Below are 14,100 nucleotides of genomic sequence, written 5' to 3'. Positions count from 1 at the left end.
GTTTTATGCATTATACGAACAAAGCAAATCTATAATTTCCCTACAGTTTGTGAGCTGCTGAACATGATTTTAACAAAAGATGCATGTGTTCTAAGAACACAGCAGATCTTATATTTTACAGTTTGTAAGATAGTTTTTAAAAACTCAGGAGCTGATATTAAAAATTGCTTTACATATTTCACAGATCTAGTAATCTGCTTAAATTGGCAAAAATAACTGATCAAACTATTACCTCACAAACATAAAAAGCATCACTTAACGAAGACTTGGGCGCTGAAATAAACTCCACTTACAATGTGTGCTTTAAATAAATTGTCCTTTGTTTTTTTTCTGAAGTGCATTTCACGTAATGCTGCCAATAAAAACAATATGCCCATTAATAACTATGTTTGTGTGTTCCTTGTCTCTACATTATTAATTTAGATCAACATCAATGCCAAAAACATACTATAAACGAGCATTGTTGAAAGCAACTTTGTAGAAATTAATGGAGCCGCGTTGACTATGACAGCCTATTATGTAAGGGTTGTTTCGGTTCATGAAACTCACCTGTGATTGGCTGGATGGTTGCTCAGTCAGCCCAAAGTAAACAAAACACAAAGAATACTGTATACAAATCCACCATTTGGACTCCTATGGGTTTAGCTTGGAAAAGTGTGGTTGATCGAATCACCTTTTTTAAAGAGTGCGGGGGACATATCCCCCACGTTCCCCCTGTCTGCTACAACCTTGGACACATCTGTTTGTATTTCACCTAGTTTCTTAAGTCAGATCTGTTATTATTATATTGTAATATTAAAAACATGAACCATTTCCCAAGTTATATCCAGCTAGCCTTTAGTGATCAATTTGTTCCACAATTTCAAAGTCATGGGATATGCAATGCTGAAAAGTAGCCAGGTAAGACACCTTTTGTCTATTAAACTGAATAGATGACAGTTCAATGGTGATGGGTATGTGCACACGTGTACTAAAGTGTGTATTAAGATACACTACCAGTACTGGGACAAAATCCATGTCAAAGAATTGTGTCTTCATACAACAGACTCAATTTGTGTTAGCAGCAAAATTAACATTACATGTATTATTGCTTAATTTTTATGTTCATACAGTACAACTGCTGTGGCAGCTTTGGAATATTGCATTCCTCATACCTTTTAATTCAAGTGAAAATGTTGGAGGGGGAAAAACAATAATTATTACTAGATTAAAGGAATATTTTACCCAAAAATGTTTTGATTTACTCACCCTCATGCCATTCCAGATGTGTATGCCTTTCTTTTCTTCTGCAGTACATAAATAAAGATTCCCTAGGGAGTTGGTGCCCTAAGTAGACTGCATAATATGCATATAGGGAGCAGTGGTACTGCATGGATTTAACCACTGGAGTCTTATGGATTACTTTTATGCTGGCTTTATTAGCTTTTTTGAGCTTCAAATTTTTACTCACCATTCACTTGAATTTTATGGACCTACAGAGCTGAGATATTCTTCTACAAATCTTTGTGTTCAGCAGAAGAATGAGAGACAAACATCTGGTATGGCATGAGTGAGTAAATGATAAGAGAATTTGTATATTTTGGGTGAACAACCCTTTTAACTTGCCCTCAAAGCATCAATGCATTTTCTGTGGTAGTTTCTCTTGAAATCATAATCCTATTCTCTAATTAATACTGTTAATATTACCTAAAATGGCTCCTATTATGTTATAAATGTAATTGTTCATCACAGAGATAATAACAGTAAATATATTTACCTATAAAGATATTAACTCTATGAATGAATAATCATAAATTAAAGATCATTTGTAACTCATGTAGGATCCACTATGTCAGTGCTATTCTGTTAACACTTCATAAATGTATTTAGAACTTTCTGAGGGAAAATCAGTTTCATGTCACTAATGAAAACTTACAGTATATAAATGAAAAACCACAATGAAAATAATTTAAGGATTAAAAAAAAAATGCGTGATTACATTTTGTAGCCCCCAAATCCACATAAAGGGGGCATGAATGTAATGAATATGACTCCAGTGGAAAAAGGACTTAAATATTTATTTGTTTTTCACCCACACCTATCATATCGCTTCAGAAGATAAGGATTTAACCACCAGAGTCAACTTTTATGTTGCCCTTATGTGGATTTTGGAGCTTCAAATATTTGCCATTGACACACTGAAGAAGGCCTTGGGCCGAACCGTTTGTTTTTATTCCTCTGCTGCCATTTTTAGATGATAAGGAACCAATACTTTTGTAAGACATTTCCAGAGTGCAGATCTTCCTTTTGTTTTCTTTTACAGGCACCCATTCACTTGCATTGTATGGAGAGTTGAAATAATCTTCTAGTTTGTGTTCAGCAGATGAAAGAATGTCATACACATCTGGGATGGCATGAGGGTGAGTAAATCATGAGAGAATTTTCTTTTTGTGTGAATTATCCCTTTAAGGAGCTATTTAGTTTATCTAACCATAAAATGAAAATCATAAAATAAGTTTAGTTGGTGTTACCAATGTAACAAAATGTACTTAAAGCAAAACAGTGCATTCAGTGCTGAATGAATAATTATCAGGTCTTTGCTCATCTCACATCTTTCATTGTGATGACTGGATGATTTGCTCAGGATTCATCTAATAAAAAATGTCCACACAGTCAATGAACAATTCATATTGCTTCCTCAATTTGTCTTGATGAAGATATCATATGTATTAATTTACATAAGTTACATAACCTTAAATATATTGTAGATGTAGCATTTATAGGTCATACCCACAAACTTTTCAATACAGCAATATATGGAAAGAGAGAGAGAAAGTCTGTCACTTGGTGGCACAATACACACAGGAATTGGTTCTGTTCTGTTATAGCCGGCAGGGAACTCAAACTCCATTTGTCAAAATGTCAAGTTGAGCAGTGAGCACTAAAAATACACCAAAAGAGCCACTTCAAAATGGAACACCTGCAAAGTGACCCCTTTTAAATGTGTTAGATCATTTACCTCATTATGTGAGACAGCTGGAAAACGCTTTGTTTCAGCCTCACAGGAGCCGTTCTCATATGTAGTTTGTTTGAAATAACTGAGCCTTAAGTGGTTTGGCACTGAACTCTCTGGGTGTACACAACTGCTTATGTTGCTTATCATTAGGTCACTAATTAAGTGATTTCCATATGTTAAAAACAAAATTAATTCATCTTTACTTTGTTCCGTGAATGGTTCAATGTTCAATTACAAAATATTATTACTGTAAAGGAATAGTGAAGTCATCCTTCAAGAAAATAAATCCATTTGTGGAGTTTGTTACACTTGTGGATCCAGAGAAAGAACGTTAGAAAAAACGACATATATTAGAAAAAATGAATGTGTCACTGTTGTTGATACCGAGAGCTCATCAATACAATGCAGCCCAGTTTCTGTTCTTTTGATGAGCTCTTGATCTTGGCATTTGAATTGTAGAATCAATTTCAGTGTCGTGATTAAGAATAAACAATGTCTCCATCTGTGTAAACAAAGCAAATGTAAAGTTGCAGATGAATATGACGGCTGATTTAACCTTAGTCTGGTCAATGAAGACTTGAAGAGGGGGATGTGAAGTGTGCCTGGCTCAATCATGAATGCTTATTGAAAATGTAGCTGCGCTGTGCGATGGGCAGTCAGCTGTGTAAATGAAGCTTATTTGATGCTTGGATTCATTCACAGAGGGAGTATGCAGATTTGCATTTGGACAGGCCTGACTCCTGGCCCACGCAGCCAACCAAGACACCTTGTACCACACGCTCCCATTATAAGATGTTTGCAGTCAGATCACGAACACACAACAAAAGGGGTGTGAGACAGAAAAGCCAGTCGGACAAAAAGTCCTTGATGCAAACATTATCTAATTATGGGCAGAAATCAGAGAATAGAAGGTTAATGGACAAACAACAATACATGTTCTGCTGTACAGGCTTGTGCTTTAATAGGATTTGATAGTTTTTCATGATTACTGTCCACACATTGTCAGTCTGTCAGCAGTTTCTAAATAGACTATACAGAGCCCTTATTTTGTCAGGTCAAAATAGGGAATTCAAAAAGTGTGGTCACACTAGACTTTACACTTTACGTCTTTCACTTCTTAAAAATTGTCAATTACATTTATTAACATGAACATACAAGAAACAATTTTACAGCACCTATTATTAATCTTGGTTAATGTTAATTTCAACATAAACTGTAGCCTAATAATGCATTTATAAAAATGTAAAGTTGCATATGTGAATGCATATGTGAACACAAGTGAATGCATTTTAAACTAACAACAAACAAAGAGCAATTGTATTTTTATAAAAATAACATTAACCAAGATTAAAAAACCCTGTGGAAATATTGTTAATAATTTCATGATATGGAATAGATTTACTAATGTTAACAAATAGAACCTTATTGCAACGTGTTACCAGTTCATGTTTGTTGACCTGAATTTCAAAACACATTTGAGCAATAAGAGATCCAAACATCCCAGATTGACCTTTTAGCTAAATTAGACTTATTCAAACTTTAAATCTACATGGTTTACAGTACTGCAGGAAAGTGGAATAGATTGTATTTATTTCTTTTTGCATTTTGATTGTATTTTTAATGGTTATTTATAATTCAAGACCTAAAATGTGACATCATATCCTGTTTCCATTTTTCATTGAGGTGTCTGAAGTCTAGCGTAACTACAGGAATTCGAAATAAATAAATAAAACAATGCAATTTGTTGTGCCTAGACAATTTAATTTTCTACTTTACCATTTTATTCTAGTCTCTAGTGGTCTAAGACTTTTGAACCTCAATGTACACATCAAGCATACATTCACAACAAAGCGAAAGGAAAACGTATATTTCATTGAAACTGACGTTATGATTTTTTTCTGAAAACCAAATAGATGCTTGGTTTTGTTGTTTACTTTCATTCTTTCTGTCAGTCTATATGCTCATTTCTGTTGAAACATCATTTCTGTGGATGCATATCAAAGGCGAAGAGCAGTATGTGTGCTTGCATGTAAGGCAAAATGAAAGGCAGAAAATGTCCCACAAATGGCATCTCAGGAGACAATGGCAGTCCTGCACCAACGTCAAAAAGAGAGCAGCACAGCACTTGTTTTAGCTTGAGTCAAATGTTGTACATTTCATTGTATGTTTTCTGTCTTCTACAGACTCAGAGTAATACATTCAATGGCTTGACTGTAGACATAAAAAGCACAGCAATCAGAAAATACTGCAAAATGGTTCTTCTGAATTGAGATGTGGACCAAAGGTGCAATTGTTACCCAGCAGGGGAGTCCTGCAAAGATATTCCTCACCTTGGTTCCACTTTTCCACAAGAGACAGAACAGCATGTTACTATGTCCTGTTTGCCCTAGAACAGCACCAAATGCACTTCCTGCAGGCATGACACATGGACGCACAGCATCAATATGATTGGGTGCAAGAACCTATTACCCTTCCAGCAAGAGTATGAGGGAGGGAAGGAAAGCTTATGTGTGTGTGTTGGTGTATCTGTGGCTGCTTGCAATAAATGAGCAGTGTGCACCCATCCATAGCAAACCTAATGGAAAAGCAAAGAGCATCATTACCTCAGATGATCTGTACTGCTGTGCCTCTCCCCCATCCCCATTTTTTGAAAAATATGGACAGGACATTTTAAAATCTCTTTGTGAAGAGTCTCACCACCTTTTTCTGAAGAACACGCACCATTTAATGGACAGCTGGTTGTGAGAAGCATTTTCAAGAGCAAGCTTGATTATCCCATCAGTGTTTCATTTTGGTGCATTATTAATAGGATTATCTAAAAAAAAGCATTCACATACTACCTAAAGATAAATGTAAAAGCTTTGGAATTAAATCTGTGACAATTTGCTAATCACACATGGATCACGGTTCCATCTACCAAAAGGTTTTTCTTGAGATAGTTTGCTTGTTACTTTGACAAGATAATGCAATGATTATAAGCCAACAAATAAAACATATATTTTTTTTTTCAAAGCTTTGGTAAGCAAAAGCATCTTATCTTCAAACTTTTCCTTCACCAGTCTACACAGGAATCCCCCTTAAATGTTGCATTTTAATTATATGTTGCCATTCCGCCCCCCTTTTTTGTGTGTAGTCGCACTAAAACCATTTACCCGAGGATTCACAATCCTCAGTTTTTCTGCTGCGGGGCTTTGAAAATACCTCGACTGTTTACACTCACTGCAAGCGAAAGAACAGATGAGAAGGGTTGATAATGCCATCAAAGTCATTATTTCTCCTGCTGCTCCACCGCTTTTCTCCTCCTCTTTTTGCCACTCACAAAGAAACGCAGTCTGATCAGCAAGAATTCCCTGAAACACTATTGCAGTTGTTTACACATAGTCGTGCAGAACATAGACAGCCTTGACGTCTGGATTTCGGGTTCGGGTTCGGGACGGAGAGCAGTACTGCTTGTCCTGCTCCAGGTTCAGCCTCTCCGGCACAGGCTTATCTTGCTTACGATCATCTGCTTGAACCGGTTCCTGGTGCATTTGCTCTTGCTCTGGTGGCTCAGTCTGACTCTGCTGTTCTCGGTGCTGCTGTTTTTTTTGGTTGTGTTTCGGCTGCTCCTGGTGCAGCTGCTGCTTTTTTGGCTTACCAGGGTGGGATGAGCCCGAATCCAGTGGACCACCTCTTTTTCCAGGGCATGATAAACAGAAGATGATGCCTGCTGCTAAAAGGAATCCTGCAGACACAAATGCTACGTACACCGCGGCACCTGGCTCATACTTGCTGCTTTTGGGCACTTTGGAGTCCATAAAAGTAGTGATGACCTCTTTAGTGAACCAGGATGCGGGCACCAGGCACAGGACCCCAGCTATGACGAAGCATGCCCCTGCGGAAATGGCCGTGTGTCCCTTAGAGCGATAACTGCCACCCAAACGAGTGCATTTCAGTCCTAGGGCAGCCAGACACAGTCCCATTGTCGCCATCATGCAGGAAAGCACCATGGTGGTGCGTGCCGTCTGCAGGTAAGCAGCGCAACGCCAGGACGGAGTACTTGAGCGAGCAGCTAAAGACTCCGGTGCTGTACCAGGTGCAGTCCATCCACAGTCCCTGCATCTGCGAGATTGCCGTCATAATATTGGAGCCTACGTCTGCACTCACCTTCCAGTTGGGTAGCAGAGTTGCCACTGTGGCACTCAGGACCCCCAGTAATGCCAGAATGAATGCAAACATCTGCATGGTGGAGGACGGCATCATCGGTCCCGGACTTTTCGTTCCCTTCCTCCCGTGGCCGTCTCTCTCACCTTGCGGTGGCCCTGTGCGCTCTGCGTCTCCCTATCAGCCCGGTGCAGGACCTGACAGCAGATAATTCCTCCGCACTGGCTCCGCTAGGCTGTGATAAAAACGGAATGAGAATTGAACTGAGCGAACAAGCGTGACGGTCTGACAGATGAGGCACAGGATATGATGACTGGAAGGGAAAGATGTGATTTTTTTTTTTTATTCCACCCTATCCTTTTTTGGGACACCCCCAGCCAGTCAGCATTATGACCACATTCTGGTTTTGGGGAAATTACTTTGTAGTGTTGTTGAAAGGCTAATTATTTTTTGACTGCAGAGTCGCCCTCTGGCACGGGTGATGCAGTTACAAGACTATTTTATAAAAATGGCACATAACCTCTATCAAATAGGAATTTCGCCAGCTATCTGGGCAGGCATGGCTGTTTTGTTAAGAGTTAATTGATTTTTTCCTTATCTGTCCAAACCACTTGACAGCTTAGAAATGAAAAAGGCAACGAAAAATCACTCCTATCATTTGTTGTCCTTCAAATGGTGAAGAATCTTTTGAATAGATCAAGACGAGTGCATTGTTGGAGTGCATTATGTTTCAGTCGTCTGAATAAACAAAAGCTCTACTTACCCTTGCAATGGTGCACAATGTGTAATGTGGTACACCAAGCAATTCTTAAAGGTTTCTGCAATCTACTGAAGAAAAGAAAAAGAAAAGAGAATTACTGGGGGGAAAGATATAAGCATAACTAATGTAAAACTGCCACTTTCCTCTGAATTAACATTTACTTGGCAACACAGCACATTTCTCAAAGCTTTTAAGTGTCCTTTAAAAGAACCCCCACATATTCCTAGTGTGAATGACTGGATATTCCACAGTGGGCTACACCATATCCAAATAACACTGGACTCCTAACATGAAGGTCATTCAGTAATAAAACACAGAGCAAATGGACTGTGTTTAGGAACTTATCAAAAATAGATGATGAAGAAGATTCTAAGTTCATTTTATAATTTTTTGTCTGTATAAAAAACTAAATATATATTTGGAAATCAATTGCACTTACATTTGGCTGTCAATTATCTATGGTTGCACAGTCATACAGCCATGCAGGGTGTGAAAACAGAATGTTTATTTTATTCTTGTTTTTAAAAAACATGAATAAATGTTTTATGGAAATTGCATAAAGGATATTGGTTCACAGAAACATATTCTTATTTTCTCTTATAAAGGCTTATAAAAGCTGCAGCAGGTCTTTTAGACTGCATTTCCACCTCGCACAGATCAGATATTTTGAGATATACATTTTTTGTCCTGTCTGCAGCACAAAATACATTAACGGTCGTGTTTACGTTTATATCGCATCTTAGAGGGCATTTAAGAAACGCATTGTAATGTTCACGCACTGCCCAGTAAGTTTGGCAACACACATTCCAAAAGCACTCTCTGTCTCACACACACACACACACACACACACACACACACACACACACACACACACACACACACATGTTTGGTTTCCATGTTTTATGGGGACTTTCCATAGACATAATGGTTTTTATACTGTACAAACTTTATATTCTGTCCCCTAAACCTAACCCTACCCCTAAACCTAACCTTCACAGAAAACTTTCTGCATTTTTACATTTTCAAAAAACATAATTTAGTATGATTTATAAGCTGTTTTCCTCATGGGGACCGACAAATTGTCCCCACAAGGTCAAAAATTTCGGGTTTTACTATCCTTATGGGGACATTTGGTCCCCACAAAGTGATAAATACACGCTCACACACACACACACACACACACACACACACACACACACACACACACACACACACACACACACACACACACACACACAAACACAGGCTCACGCATGCGCTCTTTGCTATGATGTCATATGCACTCGCGATGTCGAAACCGGAAATACGCTGACAAATCAAAAATAGACGAAGTTATTGTTTACAAACAAAACGCTCTTCGGTGACAGCAAAAATTATTGTTTCCTATGAGCGCTAACTTAAAATTGAGCCGAAAATTGCCAATAGTTTTCATGAGAACGGTAATGTGGTGGGTCAGTTAATGGCCATGATTTTATAAAAATCATAGTTGACGGTCATTATGTTCATCTCGGCTCTAATAACATCCGATTACCCCGCAGCTGCTGTTGGCACATAAGACATCACACAGACCATGAAGTTGAAATGGTTGATTGTAATTACAGTGCAACTGCGATGACTAACAATAGCAACTATATAGTCCAAACGGTTTCATAGTGGTGATACATACGTGTCATGTTTTGTTTCTTTTCTTTTCATAATTATTTATTATGTTATTATTATCTACTAAATTAATAACAATCAACTGTCTTTTGTTAAATTCTTCCTAGTCTCTTTAAAATGACTGGTATTTCAGCAGTAATCACACTTCCAGTCTTCTTCTCTTCTTTCACACAATGTTTTAATGGTCTATTACATTATTTAAAAATAAGTTATTATAAAGTGGTACATGTGGTCTACAGTGCAGAAATATACACAGCTCCTCTTTGTTTCAATTTAATAAATATAGCCTATAATAATTTGTAAAAGTTAAATACACATCATTGCACACATAAGAACTTTTCTAAAGCCTGAGGATTATGGATTGTGAAAATATACAAGAAAAAGTACAATTGCAGAAACATGAATATATGCGTGTATTTCGTCAGTATTGCATGATTTTCATTTGCACATACTTTCTTAAAGAGATATTACACCCGTCAGACTTTCGATCTGTCCTTATGTTGAACAATATCTGTATATCATACAGTACACATGATAAATTACCACAAAATGGGGAAAAAAAAATTATATATATATATATATATATATATATATATATATATATATATATATATATATATATATATATATATATGAATGATACACAGTTTTAACTATTATTACAATTACTTTGTGATTTAGTATTATAATTAATAAAAGTATTGCCAGCTATGTGGCTTTGTACCTCTGTTCGGCAGTAGATAATTAGATTCACTTTATCTACAGTACAACATGCTAAAGAAATGTATGCATGTCCTGCATAAATGTAAACACAAAGATGAATGGCTCAACAGCATCATGCCTGTCCTCTGAGAATTCGGCACTGAAGAACCAGTCCAGGGTCTCAGCAGCAACTTCAACTTTATCTGAATCAATAAGGTCCTCACAGTGCTCCACACACCACTGACTGGCAGTCTTCAGGTCCATCCTGACACACACCTAAGATTAACACAATGCAAATCATGATTATGAATGTATAAATTTAACCACAAATGTTAATATCATATATGTTAAAAGCAGAACAACAAATCAACTATTACTTTGGCCTGATGTTGCTACCCCTCAAACAAAACCTTCTTTTTGTGGTGACTGAAATGTTAGTATAGTAAGTATACTTTTTCTGAGTAACTACTACACAGTCAATTTACATGTGAAAACCTAGATGTTGACAATCAAGATTAAATAGCTGTTGCATTTGACTTCACAGTACTATTTACATCTTTTCTAAAGAAGATTTTTTAATAAATGTGCCTGTGCCAGTGTGTCACACACTATTGCAATAAGGTAATAACTTACCTTTGAAAAGGATTGACTTACCTTTTTTTACATGGCCTTCCCAATGATTTGAATCTTCTTTTGTGTCATGCATATAGGAGTGGTGGTGGCGTAGTGGGCTAAAGCACATAACTATTAATCAGAAGGTCTCTGGTTCGATCCCCACAGCCACCACAATTGTGTCCTTGAGCAAGGCACTTAACTCCAGGTTGCTCCAGGGGGATTGTCCCTGTAATAAGGACTCTGTAAGTTGCTTTGGATGAAAGCATCTGCCAAATGCATAAATGTAAATGTATGTATAAGAACGAATTGCAGAGACAGCAGAATACATGAAAACCATTGTCTGATTTGTACAATATTCCATGCCTTTTACTCTTTTTAATGATTCTTATCATTCTTATCAGAGTTGTATTCCATGTCTCTTGTTTTCAAGAACCATTGTGAAGTATGTTGACCTAGATTATTTGAAACATTCAATGTTTATGTGAAATACTTTGGTTGTCAAGAAACTGCTGCAATTATTGAACACCACGTCTACGTCATCCACGTCGCTAAATGAATGAAATGCATTCTGCTTTGTTAATAATAAAGAGATGTCGCATGCAGTTGACAAGAGTAAGCTACCTATAAACTTCCCTGCTACTATTCAAATCAATAGTCCAAACACATTAAGCCAGTAAATCACTCAATTGTTTCACTGCATAAACGATATGATAAATTTAAGACGGTTTATGTTAGTTGTTTACTCATTTCTTGTGTTAAGTCTAGTTAACCATCAAAGATATCAAGATAGCATTGTTAGCTAACACTATGAAAACATTATATCGTTCCTTAAAAAGCACACTTTAAGTTATTCTTCAGTAAATGGCAATGATTCCTGCACGGTCGTGGATATCAAATGTGTGAGCCTCATCTGAGACCATATGAATGTCTGTAGGGAGTGCGCATGCATTAAACCTGTGCGTGCATGTCTGCAGTGCGCATGCGTGAATCTGAGACCACATGTGTCTGAGTGCGTCTGCATGTCTGCAGTGCGCATGCGTGAGTCAGAAACTGAACGTCTCTGAGTGTATTTGCATTCTTTATGTCTGCAGCCAAACCCTCCTCAACCCATCTCCACACAGCTACATTTACCACGAGCGCTCAATAGAGCACGCGCAGACATACAGTACGCATGTGCGTTTGAAGCAGCCGGCTGCAGTCAAAAAGCGTGCGTGTACGGAATTGATTTAGAACTCGGTTCTGCCAGTACTTTAACATATTAAACAGAGCAGAGATTACACCACAGAGAAGCCAATCCTGGCGGCACCCCAGTTTGGGAACTTCTGCAATATTGTTGTTAATAGATGGTTTTCAGTTTAGAAATGTTGCACATTTTGAGTGTCGGTTTAAAGTGTCTAAACTTGCACAGAATGTTTCACTCTCTTTCATCAGGAGGGGCTTGAGACTGAGTCACAGGCAGTGTTGCCATGGGCTTGTTTTTTATGAAGTCACTTATAAATATAGGAAGTGGGGGTTGCGGTTTTTTGGGGGTTAGTTTCAAGAGTACAGTCCCGTTTATGGGCTTGCTGAAGCTTGCTCTCCCAGATCACAATAAACTGCGATCCACCACTAATAGCAGCTGCCAAACTATGGAGTTATATATGTGCCAAAATTCTGCATACGCAAAATGTTATTTTGAGCGTGCAAAATGATATTTTGAGAGCACAATAATGTTCTGTGCGCACAAGATGATATTTTGAGCGTGCGAGTTTATTTTTTGTGTGCAAAAAAAACATTTTGTACAAGATGATGTATTGAGTGCACAAAATAGTTATGTGGATGCAAGATTATATTTTGAGAGCATAAAAAGTTATTTAGCACACAATTAAACTACATGTTCTTGCAAAGATGAATACATTTTTTTGGGTATGCAAGATCTCACTCGTTCTCTCTCCTCATATGTGCTCTGTGTGCGCTTGGAACTTTAGACTGCTTGCTTGCTTTTACACCTATATTCCGACAAGTCCTGCCTCCTACATCAGGATTAGCTATTAGGAGCTGTTTATAAGTGCTCTGTGATTGGACAGTTGTGCTAGCTACAGCATGAACATGAACATCTCAGTGTAAATATTGCAGAAGAGCCAACAGGCACAATGCTCCAAGTTCAGTACACACTTTATATGCTCTTTGCAGTTATCATTACAAAAGATATTTACCCCTTTGATTATAGACATACCAGGAATATTGTAAGGCTTAACTTACTGCAGTGTAAGTTTTTCAAAATATAGTAGCCTGGAATCATGCAATGTGTAAAGAAGTTCAATGGAAGTGAGGAGGCGAGAACCAGCTTTTCAATATAAATAATATTTTAATAATAAACTTAAAAAGAAGACACAAACACACATGTCGGACATGTCCGTAAACTATCTCTCTCTCTCCCCGCACAATCCTCCGCAGTTGGCCTTTATCCCTCTCAGAGGCTTGATTAGCCTGATAAGGGACCGGGTGTGTATAATCACGACCCGGCCCCGCCCTCCGCCCTGCCACACAATGCTAAGGAGTTCTTTCACATTTTTTTCTTACTTTTTGCAGTCTCAAACAATTGGTGTTCAATATACTGTGAAACCCCAAACTTACCCTAAACTATGACCTGAACGTGCACAAGGTTAATGCGCACGTTTTTCTTTTTTCTGTTTGTTTGGTTTGAGTGTTGCACTAATGCTGGAATGTGGTCTGTTTAATTTATTTTGGCACACAATTTATATTTTCTATTATATCAATATGTCAAAAGTTAATATGAGTGGATTGTCTCTATCCATGTGGAATGTGAATGGGTTGGGCATCCCAAAAAATGAAGGAAGGTTATTTCTTTTCTTAAGCATAAGAAATGTGATATAGTGTTTCTTCAAGAAACACATCTTTGCTCGCAGGAAGATGAAACATTTGGGAAGCTATGGGGTGAGCATATTTTCTTTAGTGCTGTCTCAATTAAGAGCAGGGGAGTCATTACAATGATAAGTAAACATCTACAATTAAAATCTCTCAAACAGATTAAAGATAAATTAGGTAGAATAATGATTGTTTTAGCAGAAATTCAGGGGCAAAGGTTGGTTTTGGCTAATATCTACGAGCCAAACTTTGATGATCAGGGCTTTTTTATTTATCTTGAAGGGAAGTTGCAAGCCGCTGGCATCCCTCATGATATAATGTTGGGAGGAGACTTTAATGTTTTGATGGAGTCCTTGAT

At 37.6% G+C, this 14,100-nt stretch overlaps 1 pseudogene; it reads right to left on the bottom strand.

Annotated features, from left to right (window-relative positions):
- Window positions 1-4,355: 4,355 nt before the first annotated feature.
- On the bottom strand, window positions 4,356-7,962 carry LOC127624030 (claudin-20-like; annotated as a pseudogene).
- Window positions 7,963-14,100: the final 6,138 nt, after the last annotated feature.

This window comes from Xyrauchen texanus, chromosome 30 (assembly GCF_025860055.1).
Source record: "Xyrauchen texanus isolate HMW12.3.18 chromosome 30, RBS_HiC_50CHRs, whole genome shotgun sequence".
Classification (NCBI taxonomy): domain Eukaryota; kingdom Metazoa; phylum Chordata; class Actinopteri; order Cypriniformes; family Catostomidae; genus Xyrauchen; species Xyrauchen texanus.
Note: the sequence above shows the minus strand (reverse complement) of the source record. Positions and strands in the feature narration are given on the sequence as shown.